General features: G+C 42.2%; 1 protein-coding gene across 37 annotated transcripts in view; it reads right to left on the bottom strand.

Moving 5' to 3' along the window:
* Positions 1-13426, bottom strand: part of INPP4A (inositol polyphosphate-4-phosphatase type I A) — a 997999-nt gene that overhangs the window by 507179 nt on the left and 477394 nt on the right. For all 37 annotated transcript variants that reach the window (XM_069204338.1, XM_069204341.1, XM_069204354.1 and 34 more), the window contains one exon: positions 4278-4356. The gene's annotated coding sequence lies outside the window, so the exon portion shown is untranslated. The remainder of the gene's footprint in view (positions 1-4277; positions 4357-13426) is intronic.

Genomic DNA, 13426 nt, shown 5'->3' with positions numbered 1-13426 from the left:
ACACTAGCAAGCAGTGTGGCAATGGGACAGAGGGGAAGGTGGTTAGTGAACTACAGATGTAATGCATGGCCCATATTAGCTAGCCATTCTTACGACAAGACTCTTGCCAATAACCTATCTGCCCTTTCAGGTGTATTACCCAGTGTGGGACTGTGAGGTTTGCATTCGAACAATTGTCAGTGGGTGAGTTGTTTTGGCTGGTTAATAAGGGCAAAGGCATCAAGAGATTTTGCAAGTTAAGGCACAAGTGCACAAAATCTGAGAGAAACAGCGGGTGGTACAGTGCTTTGGGGGAAATGGATTTGAGGCGCGTGGACAACAGAACAGAGGCTTAGCACAGAAGCAAGCTGGTATTAAGGGCAACTGCTCCAGATAGAGTGCCAAAGTTTTGTCAGTATATCCACATGGGGAAGCAGCAAAAATTTGGAATGGGACTATAAGGAGGGTTTTAATATTGATATCGAGACTGAAGAATAATGAGGTTGGCAGAAAATGTAAAGTCAGTGATGGCTCACCAAGAGGGGGTGTGGGACAAATTACTGAATTAAGTAAGAGAGGGTGGAATAATAGACTCTTTTGCTGCTCACATTTCCTTAATTGGATTCTGCCATTATTGGAGATGGTTCCTAAAAGTAGTGAGGGACAGTTTCACCTCATTTCTTATTTGCTGAGGCATGAAGGACTTTTAGTTAATGATTCCATTCCTCCTCAGGATACATCTGTTTATTATTCAAATGTGGGTGATGCCTTATGCAAGGTCAAGGAATGCAGAATGGGAGCAGAACTGGCAAAATAGGATTAAAAGTCAGTGTTTTATTTGTTACATGTTCATTCTAGTGATCACTGTTTCTTAGGCATCCAGTCTGAGGGGCTAATGTACGCAGACAAGGTGCAACTTATGATTTGTTCTGTTTAATGTTCTTTTTGCGAACTGTTTAATTCCTTTTTGAGTTTGCTCGGGGGAATGTCAGGAAACACTACTGCATTTTCAGGATATTGTCATAGCAGGGGGTTCTGCTACCACCTGAAAAAAAACAGAGCAGGCAAGTTACGTTTTGACATTTTTGGGATTTGAATTAGACACTTTAAAGGGGGCTAGATCACTATAAAATAAAACATGGGTATTGTGCAGTTGCTGGAAGAGATGATTATGGTAACGTTCGATTTTAGTTAAACCATTTAATTTTTGCTAGTAGACTTGTGAGAGCATGGAGAACATGTTGTAGGACATAGGTATTTTCAAAGGCAGTAGCTGTTTTTACATCACAAAGAACACTTATGTGTAGAGTTAAGGGTGGATCTACGACAATCACTATATTTTCTGACACATTTTAACGGTTGGATGATGTTGCTGTCAATGAATGAAGAAATGTTGGCAAACTTATTCCAATGCTGTTCGAACTGGAGGTGGGATTTAATTTCTTTTGGGACGGGAAAGAGGTGTGCAGAGAGTTGGTTGGATCACTGGATGAGATAAACCAGGAATATCGCCTTCCTGAAATTAGTGCTACTGGTTGGCGCTTTAGTGTTGTGGGCAAGCAGAATAGTTACTTTTTAGTGTTGACAACCAGGCTGTGGTTGCATTGGTAAATAGATCGAAGGCAAGAGATAAGGGAGTTTTGGGACTGTTAAAACTTTTATTGTTGGGGAATTTAACTTTTAATACTTTATTTACAGCCAGAAACGTACCAAATTAGAACAATTACACCACAGATGTTTTGTCTCATTCACAGTAGTAGAGGTTCTGTGGGTTGGCAATGGGATAAAGGGAGGAGAAGACCAAGAAGGAGATGGTGCTTCGGGCTTTAGGGGGCTAAGAATATTACAGTTTATTGAAAATTCCTTGGCAGTTTCAACTAGTAGGAGTTATAGGCAGACCAGGTTAGAGTTCCTAAACAGCTTGACAAAAAAAAAGAAAACTACTGCCTGGATGGGTGAATTTGAGGCACCTTGCGAATTTCATTATGTTCTCGACAGAAGCAAATTTATCTGTGATAACTTTAGCAGGCAAAGCTGCCAAATTTGGTATTTATGGTAAGAGTTTCTGATGCTACAACCCAAAATACAATGAGGGGGTACGTACAATTTTGACAGAATGCACAAGAGAAAGGGGGCTGACAAGAGGTAGGAAACAACCCACCACAGGATCCATGTTTTAGGAGGGTTTCATGGTTGTACAGAATACTTGTTTCTCTAGAGGAGAACTGATTTTGACACAGTTGTATATGGTGTTATTTTTCGTGGCACTTAGGATGTCTGTATTGTTAGGTAAGAAAGGACTGGTGAGATTATTGCAGGCAGAGATGCAGGTATACCTCAATAGGATGAAGAATCGATTACGACATTCAAAATCTGATCAGTCAGTTGGGGGAATTTGGGCCCGCTGAATGGTTTATGTGATGTTGTACTTAGTCTTGTTAGCGTTCAAGAAGCATACTGTTTTTGCAGGGGAGAGATTAAGGAAAATATTTCCAGGCACCTAAATGGCATAGGCTTGACAGCTTCCCAGGTTCTACAAGTGTTCATGAAGCCTCTGAGTGCACTGGATTTGCACTTTGGAATGCTTTTCATGAGAACTGGTGAGGCTACTGAGGCAGACAGATTGGGCTTTACAATAAAAAAAAAAATAAGGGTAAGAGGCATAGAAGTTTATGTTGTAGTGACAAGGGTATTAGGCCTGAACGGTGTTCTAATTGGATTTTTTTCTTTTTGGAAACGTTGCTTACAGGCTGTATTCTAGGTCTGCCGGTGGGAAGGATCAAAGTATAGCTAGTATGACATTCTTTTATTAGACGTGTGGCCAAGCAAAAAGAAACACAGCATTTTGGATGACAGCTGTGGCTGAATAGCAAGAAGTCTGTGGTGCAACAGTGGAGCAAGGACGGATGGGATGGAGGCAACTGCTACTTGTTTTGGCTAAGTTTAAAAAAAAAAAAGCCCGAACTATCTTGGTTTGTTCGCTATACACGGCGAAGAAAAAGATTTGGTACAAATATTGATATTGTATTTTTAAAAGACATGAAAAGTTATTTAAGATAGATTTAAAAAAAAAAAAAAACTAACTCTTACATTATACGAACTGCATTAGTACAGAGAAGGGTTCGGAGAAGGGTGCAGAAGCCTGGTGCTATTGAAAGAGCGAGGAAGAAGGTTAGGCAAACCATAAGATGAAAGGCTTTTGTGCTGAAGGTAATGGAATAGTTTTGTACCGCGAGATCACACAGGAAGACCATGCTCTGTATTGCCCAGGGGTTAATTTGGTCCTTTTAAGTTTTGGTAGGATAAACCCAGTGCTTAATTTGTAAATAAAAACGTGCCGGTGCTCAAAGCCCTCCTTTTAAACACGCGGCTGCTGCTATTAAATGTGCAAACACGGAATAGTGAGAGCATAATCCCGAAGCCATCTCGGGCCTCTTCAATCCATTCTAGCCACGCCCTGCCCCTTCGGCTCACTCTTGCAGCTTTCTGCTTTCTCCCATTGTGACGCTTTTTGGTTTTTCTCTTCCTCCGTCTTTCCCATATGTGTCTTTAGCTCGCTGTATATGCTTGAGGCAGAACAATAAGCGCCGGCCAACAAGCACAAATTAAGCATAGGATAAACCGTAGGAGACTTATGAGGGTAGGGTGGGGGGGGGTGGAACAACAGGAAAGGACTATGAGATAACGTTAGAAGGGTTCACAGGATTCGACCAATCAGACCAAGTTGTGCGATTTGGGGGTTGTTTCTGGTTACAGGAAGGTTTGAGGTTGGTGAGATGTTAGGAAATGAGGTGTGTTATGAGAAGAAAAAAAAAAAGTTGTAATGATTGTTCCCAAGAGTTTTCTTTTTTTTATAAAGTGCAGACTTAGTGCATTCCCATTTGAGATCCAATGATTGCAGCCAAGAGCTTGGATTTCTGTAATAATCCAAACTTGGAAAAGTAAGACCTGAGTGTTTCTTGGTTACAAAGAATCTGGGTGCACCAATTCACTAACTTTTAAAAAAATAATTTGACAGCATATACATTTTTGTAAAAGAACTCCAAATTCTAGGATATCAGTTTTAGTTCAAAAACCAAAACCCATCAACTATTATACTCACAGACCTAAATTGAAAAGGAGACACAAACTTTATTCTGGGCATCTTACATAAAAATAATTCTGATCATGTTAAAATATCTGCGTGCAATAAAATGCTCAGCATTTGGGAAGGATGAACCATAAGCAATTAAGGGCTTAAGTCATTTTAAAGTCAAACCAATGACCATGATGCTGAAAGTAACATTAATTCTACTTACAGACGGGTGGTTTCTTCATGATTGAAGAAGATAGGTTCCATGATTTCAGAACATCAACATCTAGCTCATAACACAACATCTACAAAAATCAAGAGAGAGGTGCATACACTTTAATTCAAAATACTTTTACTGAATATTTTTAACAGATGCAGGATGACCTACACCGCCAGTATAACGACGCAACTAGCAAGCACCCCATTCAGTGGTGCTTTAGACAAGGTTTACTGTTTAGGCATAAATCTTACACCCTTGATTATACAAAACCATCCCCAACAGTAGAACACAACAGGTTTCTGCAAATAAAAACGAAGAAACATTTTCAATAGCCTTACGATTACATTAATTGATCATAGGTATTCACTTAAGAAAATATTACAATGACAAGGTTTAGGGCATCTTCAGGACATAGGGACACACAGCAGTGACATTATAACAGTAATCTTGGCTTTCTTCCTTCATAGCAATAGCCATAACTACACTATCAACGAGCACTGGCAAATCCAATTGGTTTTGCTTTCTTAAGAATGCAATAGCAAAGATAATATGTACCGCTTTTGCTTGGGGGAAATTTTTGGTAAATGGTGGGTTTGCCCATGCTGTTACAGAAAAAAATACCATAATGAAGCAAACTCTTGGGGTTAGAAATCGTGTTTCTGGATGGCAAAAAGGTCTGCACCCTGTCCAAGCAGGAACCACAATCCTAAAGTGACAAACACACCCTAGGTTAACCTGTGCTCACACACTGGTAGCATGGGACAGAACAGGCAGGCTTAACTTAAGAGGCAATATGTAAAGTATTTGTGCAGCACTTCAAATAGTAAAACAGTGAAAACACCCCACAAAAAGATTCCACATCAGGTTTGAAAAATAGTGCTTAATATAATAAATAAAACAATACCAAAACGACTAACATCCAAAAGTAGAACTTGAGTTTAGTCATTTTTAAAGAATAAACTGTAGAAAAGCACTTAGAAGTAAGAAGCGTCAATCGGGGATATCTGGTTGTGTCGGACCAGAGGAAAGTCGGGAGCTAAGGCCTACCAGGATGGATTGCTGGCCAGACACAGGGACCCACTTATGTCTGCTGAACAAAAGTACATTGATCCTGGTTGCGTCGATGTTGAGGAAGATGTGAGGTGCAGTTGAGGCGATGCGTTGGTTCCGATCACCCAACAGAAGATGCGCTGGTTTCCTCTGTGGCAATGCGTCAGTTCTGCTCCTGTAGCAGAAGATGCATCGATTCCGTGGGCAATGCACTGGTTCTGAAGGTGATGCACCAGGTCCGCTCCACACAGTGATGAGGATGCACTACTTTCTATCCATGCTAAGGACAAGATGTGCCGGTTCTGATCCCCAAAATGACGAAGATTCGCTGTTTCCTATGAGGATGCGTTGGTTGACAGAAGAAGAACCTCAGGCCTCACCTCCAAGGGTACAGGACTGGGGTGGCACCACTTGGCAGGGCAGACCCACAGCTGGCAGAGTCCAGGTGTAGAGGCAGATAAGTTGAAAGTATTTTGTATCCGAGACTTAAGAAAATAGGAGACTAGTCAGCTTTCCCTTGGAGTCACTCTGGGTTCTGGGGTGGAGAGATGCAGCTCTAGGCCCTCTCACTCCCAGGCAAAAGACTGCAGGTCAACACAGCAAAGCAGAAGTCCAGCAGAGTGGCAGTCCTTGTAGTAGCACAGCAGTCCTTCTTGGCAGAGTTTCCACAGGTCCAGAAGTGTACTGAGATGGTGGTGTCTGAGGTCTAGTACTTATACCTAGTTGTGCCTTTGAAGTGAGGAAGACTTCAAAGAGAGGCCCTTGAAGTGCAGAGTGTCCCTTGCCTACCCTGGCCAGGCTCCAGACTCGCTATAGGGGGCTATGCAGCCCTTTGTCTGGGGACAGGGTACAGCCTATTCAGGTGTAAGTGTGAAGCTGTGCCCAGCATCTCCCTCCCATCCTTCCCATGGTGGCCCACCAGGATGTGGATGGCCCATCAAGTCACACTTAAGCTCACTTTGTGTATTGTTGTCTAAAGTAAATACACAAAGCCCAGCATTTGCCCACCCTGACGTGTATTCAGAGACAGGCAGCAGGCACCAAATGGCTAAAGTAAGAAAATGACAGTTTTCTAAAGGGGCATTTTTAGAACTGCAATTTAAAATCCGACTTCAACATAAGTTGATTTTAAATTGTGAGTCCCGGAGACACCAAACTGGAAAAACCTATCTCTTCCATATTGTGAATTACACTTATAAACTGTAATAAAGTAATCGCAGTGTTATCCTACGGATGAGATAGGCATTGCTGTAGTGAAAAACAACTTAAGAAGTTTTTTTTACTAACAGGACATGTCAAACTTAAAAGTACATGTCATGCCTTCTAAAAACATTCCACCCTGCTGGCTGGGTTGTCCAGGGCCTACCTTAGGAGTAACTTATATGTATAATAAAAAGGGAAGGTTTGGGCCCGTCAATAGTGTTATATTGTCAGGTTGACATGGCAGTGTAAAACCGCATGCACAGGCTCTGCAATGGCAGGCCTGAGACAGGGTTTAAGGGCTACCTAAGAGGGGGGCACAATCAGTGTTGCAAGACCACAAGTAGCAATTAATTACCAGGCCTAGGGCACATGTAATGCATTTTACTAAGGATTTATAGATATATTAAATATGCCAATTGGGGATAAGCCAATATTACCATGTTTAGGGGAAACAGCACAAGCACTTTAGCTCTGGTTTGCAGTGGTAAAGTGCACAGAGTCCTAAAGCCAGCAAACCAGAGGTCAGAAAAAGTGGAGAAGGAAGACAACAAGTTTGGGGCTAGCCTAGCAGAAAGGGCTATTTCCAACACTTGGGCTACAACAATATGGAATCTGGCAGTAGGACACCACTGTTGAACAGCCTGCATTAGTAGAGTTAAGCTATAACCTCATTGAAGAGTGTCATAAAAAGGATGTTTGTAAATAAACATTTAAAATCAATAAACAAACAAGTTACTTACATTCGATAAGGCTCTTTCTAATAGAAACTCTAACAGCAGATTCCTCACCATAAAACTGTCTCCAGGTGGCAGACTGGATCAGGTTAATTATCCCAGCAATGTTTCAGCATGCCAACAGGTGGTGCCATGTGGCTCCATGGTATTCCACCTCTTTAGTGACTGAGTAGAGTCGAGTATAAGCACCATTGCTGCACACAGATGTCAGTTTCTTAATCTTTCTCCTTTCGCACCTTCAGACGCGGAGCACGCTGAAAAATTGCAAGTGATAATGTGCAAAAACTTAACTTGGTACCTTATTACAATGTTAAGGAGTCTAAATCACAGAATAAGGATGTGGGAGGACAGTGAGAAATCTGAAGTTAGATAGAGCATCCCTCAGAAAGAGCGTTGCTGAAGGTAGATAATATGTTTTTTCTGATGGACACTTCTAATTGCAGATTTTTCACCTTAAAATAGATAGCACAGAAGTACTTCCTAAAGGAGGAGGGTCCTGGGAGTAGATTCCAGCCAGAAATTATTGCAGGCTTGAGCAGGCAAGATGGCAATCCTGTCAGACCCAGCTATCAAGGCAGCAGTGTTTCATTAACATGGGCACTGACGCCCCATGTTGATGCCCGCATAAGTCCAGGACTGTACCTCCTCCCCCCAACCCAATGCTGCTGTAGCAGCCTTGACCCTGGTGGAATAAGCCTGCAGTTCTTCAGGGAAATGCTTCTTGAGCAGCATATAGCAGATTTTAATGCAGAGGACTAAGTACCGTGCTTTTCCCCTTTGCTCCTCATTTTTATTCTTTTATACATTAACTTATATATTCATTCATCATGAATGCTTGCTTTTGTTTTTTATTTATAAGCATATAAGCATATCATGTGTTATTTTGACAGTAAAACAAATGGTTCATATATATATATATATATATATATATATATATATATATATATATGTGTATGTGTATATATATATATATATATATATATATATATATATATATATATATATATATGGAATGGTTCAATAGAGATATACAGTAGGTTAAAGTAAATTAGTGAATGTGCAACATAATTCATTTGCTAATTCGTGCATTTTACATCACAAATCACAAGGTCTGACTCTGCAAAATAATGTGCAAAGTGTACTTAAAATAGATCCACAGGCCTCCCAGTGAAGAGGGCATCTTCGATTTTTCAGGGAGAAAAAGGCAAGGGACACAAACATCTAGGTCCTGGTGGCCATGGACATGAACTGATGACTTGAGTTCTATCTGTACTCTTGAAGTACTGAATGCCAAGTAGAGCCACAAAGCACCCTCATCCCTGAAGCTGCGCAGAGTAGTTGACAACAGGTAATGTATGTGTGTCTGGGCAATCTAAGAAACACCTTTAGGCTCTTTTGGTGCTCAATTGGTTTAGTTCAGCTAAGGCTTAGGAAGGGAGGGGTTCCATCATAGACTGATTCTATCAAAAACTATCAACCATGTTGCTATTTTTTATACTCTTGTTTTGTTGCCAAAATTATCACGTTTGTTCTATGCATACTGAGTACAACCTTTGTTCATAATATCTACACCATGATAGGGCATTAGTTTCACTAAAGCTTTTTAAAATGTACAGTATGGATTTCTTGTGTGTTCACCCAGTTTGTGAAAGTGCTTAGGAATTCATTAATAAAAATAATCCTGTAGGTCTCACAGGACGGACTATTTCTCAATAATAGTAAAAGGTGGGAGTTGAGTGGTTTGTAGTCAGTCTAACTTCCTTCCTCACAACTTCTAAACTTGCCAACACCATCCAATCACAAGACATCACAGTCATCTCCTACACAGATGACACCAAACTCATCCTCTTCCTGACAGACAAAAGAACCACCACCAGAACCAACTTCACCAACTGCATGACCATGGTAGCATACTGGATGCAAATCAACTGCATGCAGCTCAACTCTGACAAGATGGAAGTTATGGTCTTCAGCAACAAGATCTCCACATGGGACTCCACCTTGTGGCCGTTGGAGTTAAGACCAACACCCACAGACCATGTAAGAAATCTAGGGATCATCCTGGAAGACAAGCTCAACATGACTGCTCAAGTCAACACAATGTGTACCTTCTGCTTTCACATCCTGCGCATGCTGGGAAAAATGTTCAAATGGTTGCCTCAGAATACCAGATGGACCACCACGCAAGCCCTCATCACCAGCAGGCTGGACTACCACAACACTCTCTATGCCAGAATCTCCAAACAAATACTACACAGACTCCAGACCGTCCAGAACACCGCTTCAAGGCTCATACTCCACCTCCGATGCTGCACCCACATCACACCACCCCTCAGGAAGTTTCCCTGGCTCTACATTCACAAGGGCAGCCGATTCAAATTTCTCAAACACACATACAAATCCCTACACAAAACAGGGCCAGAATACCTGAACAGATGCATACATTTTCACCAACCCACCAATCACATACACTCTGGCTTACTCTCACTTTCACACATTCCCCACAACCACAAAATCAAAACTGAAGGTCGCTCATTCTCTTACATCACACCCAAGACATGAAACTACCTCCCTCTACACATCAGTTTCCTCCTCACTTCTGGAGTTTTACAAAAAGCTGAAGACTTTGCTCGTCTTATAAGTACTTGGGGACCACAAAACTACACAATTGCCCAAGCTCCTGGATACCCTCTCGGATGATTAGTGTGCTATACAAATCAATATAACATAACTAAACGATTGGCAAAGTCTGCACCTTTTAAAGAGTTAGGTTTTCTAAACATGGGTCCTATTTGCTCTCAGAAGTGCAAAGACATAACATATCTGCCTTGACAAGATCCTTTTCCGCACCAATTTCCCCTTTATTTGCACCAGAAAATCCTAGAAAGAGCAGGTAACCAGCACAATGGTTGCCTGTGCAGTAATCTAAAAGACTCAATGCCCTTCAAGGGTTCAGCCAATATTACCTCTTTTCTGTCTTCAAAGAGTGAGCTGGAGCAAAACACGTTGAAAAGTGATGGTTTGACAAACAATGAAGGGAGTCACAGCTTTGAGGGTAAAAGCCTGCTCTGAGCGTCTGTAGAGGCAGTGGACAGCCGTGTCTTGACAAAAAAAACAACGCAAATAAGAAATGTCAACAATAAGTTCAAGACCCATTGTAGCCTAACAACTGGCTTTAGGTGAAACGTCAACCAGACCTTTGATAAAACGTATCACAACAGGCGATTTAATAGAGATGGCTGAACAGGTAAACACAGAAAGACTGACAAAGTCAATAGATTACCCTTAAAAGTGTCCACTGCAAGGTCTTGATGGGCCAAGGATAAAACAAACAACACTTCAAAAGTTTGGCTTGTAGGGGGCAGTATGAAGAGCACCACACTAGGCAACTGACTTCTTCCAGTTCTCGGTATAAATGGCTTTTTTCAAAGGGTGTCATGCTGCAAGGCAACATCACCTACTGTTGCTAGACTGCAGGCATTTAACTGTAGCCACTCCATGCATGGAGGTTTAAGTTGTGGAGACTTGGCACAGTATCTTTGCCATTTGCTAAGACAAGAGGTCCTACTGAAGTGTTAGCCAAATCAGAAGACAAGGGCTCATACTCAGGAGATTTGGGTACCATACTCTCCTGACCTAATCCAGGGCTATTAAAGATGATGATCTGTTTTTGCTCATTCTTCAGTACTAGAAGCAGTGGCATGAACGTGCACAGGAGACCTGTGTCCCATCACAGTCGCAATGCATCTCCTAATTACTTTGTTTAAGGAAACTACACTGCACAGTAGACTTAGCAATGCACGTTCTTGCCGGTGGTGAACAAATCTAACCATGACATACCCCACTGGTCAAAGATGCCTTTTGAAACCTTGGGTTTGAAATGCTGCATGTGATCCGCTAGCCAACATCTGCTTAGCTCGACTGCTCTGGCATTCAAGCATACTGCCAGATGGTTGGCTACTAGAGGGTGGTATGCTGGTTTAACTACTTCCAAAGGTTAGGGCCCCCTGGCACAGGTCTCACTACCCCATCCACTATGCCTGTTCCAGTACCACATGGTGGTTGTGTTGACTCTGGGAAAATGCACCAAACTCTCCTTGATGGACTGCAGGAAGAAGGGCAGACAGATCGCACCACGCTCCAAATGACTGATGTGGAGCTGGCTCTCAGCTAGAGACAAGAGGCCTCTGTTTTCCATGTCTCCCAGCTGACCACTATCCCAGCAGTGACACATCTGTCTTTACCGTGAAGTATGGGTGGGGAAAGGAGAATTACCTACCTACCTCAAGTCAGTTTGGCACCTGTCTAGCACCAGAGACAATTCTAGGCCATCTCCTGCGAGAACTGGACGGAGGTGGAGAGGCACTGATGCTTGGCCCACTGAAACCTGAGGTTCCCTTACAGGGCCAGCTTATGCCATCTGGCATTCTGCAAAATGAGAATGCACAAAGCTAGAGGTCCAGGAACCTCCGAGCCATCCTCAACAAGATCTATGATTGAGACTGAAACTTCAGGATCATCTCATAAATGTCCCAGACTCGCTGCAGTGGCAGAATGACCTTGTGTCCAGGAAAGCCCCAACAAAGGGAATCCTCTGCCTGCAAATCCTCTGCCTGCAGCACGGGTGGGACTTCGGCTCATTCATGGAAAACCACAAAGATGTCAGGAGTTTTGCTATTGTCCGTATGTGGTCCATTTCCTGACTGCAGCAAGACATCCTTGAGTAGACAGCTGTTGTGGTACCCTAAAAATTGTACTGTCCACCTTCAAAGGTGGGCAGCAACCACTGCAATCACTTTTGTGAAAACCTGAGAGGCCAATGTAAGGGCGAAGAGGAGCACAGCAAACTGGAAGTATTCTGACCATACCATGAAACGCAGATAACACCTCTGGGACTGCAAAAAGAGCGTATACAAATATTTGTACCACAAGTACAGGTACTTAATCCAATCTCCTGGCTCCAGAGCACAAAGAATATAGGACAGGTTGAGCATTTTGAATTTTTCTTTCAGCAGAAAGGCATTCAGTGGATAGAATAACTGGCCATGGACCAGGAAGTTCAGGCAAAGCCAGGACCAACTGAGGTACTAGCTCTGCCTCAGAAAACATTTGTAGGGTGACACACTTTAACTGACACCCTCAATCATTCTTCTGATTTCAAGTGGTGGGATGGGGGTGAGTCCCACTTGGCATTCTTGTACGTTTTCAGCTTACTGGAAGATGTCAGGCAGAAACAGGACTTTGCGCAAGACTGACTCCTTCAAAAGCATTATGGGCATCTTGGAGGGGGATTTATTTTTGGCCGACTCCCACTCCTGGATCACTTTTGCACAGTTTGAGTTGTGACTTGAGTAAAATCATCAAAGGCGCACATCATGCTGGTGCATGGCCAACATACGTTTCCTGCAGTCACAGCACAACTTGAATCCTGTTGTTTTCGGGTGAGACATTCTCTGAGCGTATTTTCCTCAAATCATTGGGCAACCGACGAAGTTTACCAAAGGAACTCTGGAAGCACATCGAAGGGCTCATAAAGATAGGAACTGACTTCAGCAAGCAAAGGTGGCACTTATATGAGGCTCCCCTTCGTCAATCTGGGTGAAGAACAGAGTAATAGTGGAACCTTATGGTGCCACCTATCGGGGATGTGGAGCATTGCTGAAAAAATCTCCGGATCCAGTTTGGCACCTGGGGATATTCTTAAGGTGAGGAATCTATAATTAGAAGTATTAATGAGAAAGAAAAATTATGCCTGGGCAGTATTTTCAGTGAAGCTGTAAGAAAGCTATGTGCATGCACATCATTACTTTGTGAAATAAAGAAGCCATACAAGAGAAATGAAAACATCATCATGTTAGTAAAGGAAATGCATAAAAGAACACACACTGACTATGAATTACAAGCCACGCATCATGTTCTTCTGAATTCTAAAAAAAGGACTACTTAAGCCCAATCAACAATATGAAAACAAATAGGACAATTCAACCACTCTCAAAATGCCAAGGCTTTGACTGTCAACCCATTCAAGCAATAATAAACCATGAAAAACACATGAAAGCCAATAAGAAGCGGGCTGACCCAAATTTCACTATCTCTTAAATATACTTTTTAAAGTATTGAAAACATCTAGTCTCTCAGACCAAAAATGCTGTGTGACGTTTGACCAAA

Source organism: Pleurodeles waltl, chromosome 8, assembly GCF_031143425.1.
Source record: "Pleurodeles waltl isolate 20211129_DDA chromosome 8, aPleWal1.hap1.20221129, whole genome shotgun sequence".
Classification (NCBI taxonomy): Eukaryota; Metazoa; Chordata; class Amphibia; order Caudata; family Salamandridae; genus Pleurodeles; species Pleurodeles waltl.
This window is presented reverse-complemented; position numbering and strand designations above follow the sequence as displayed.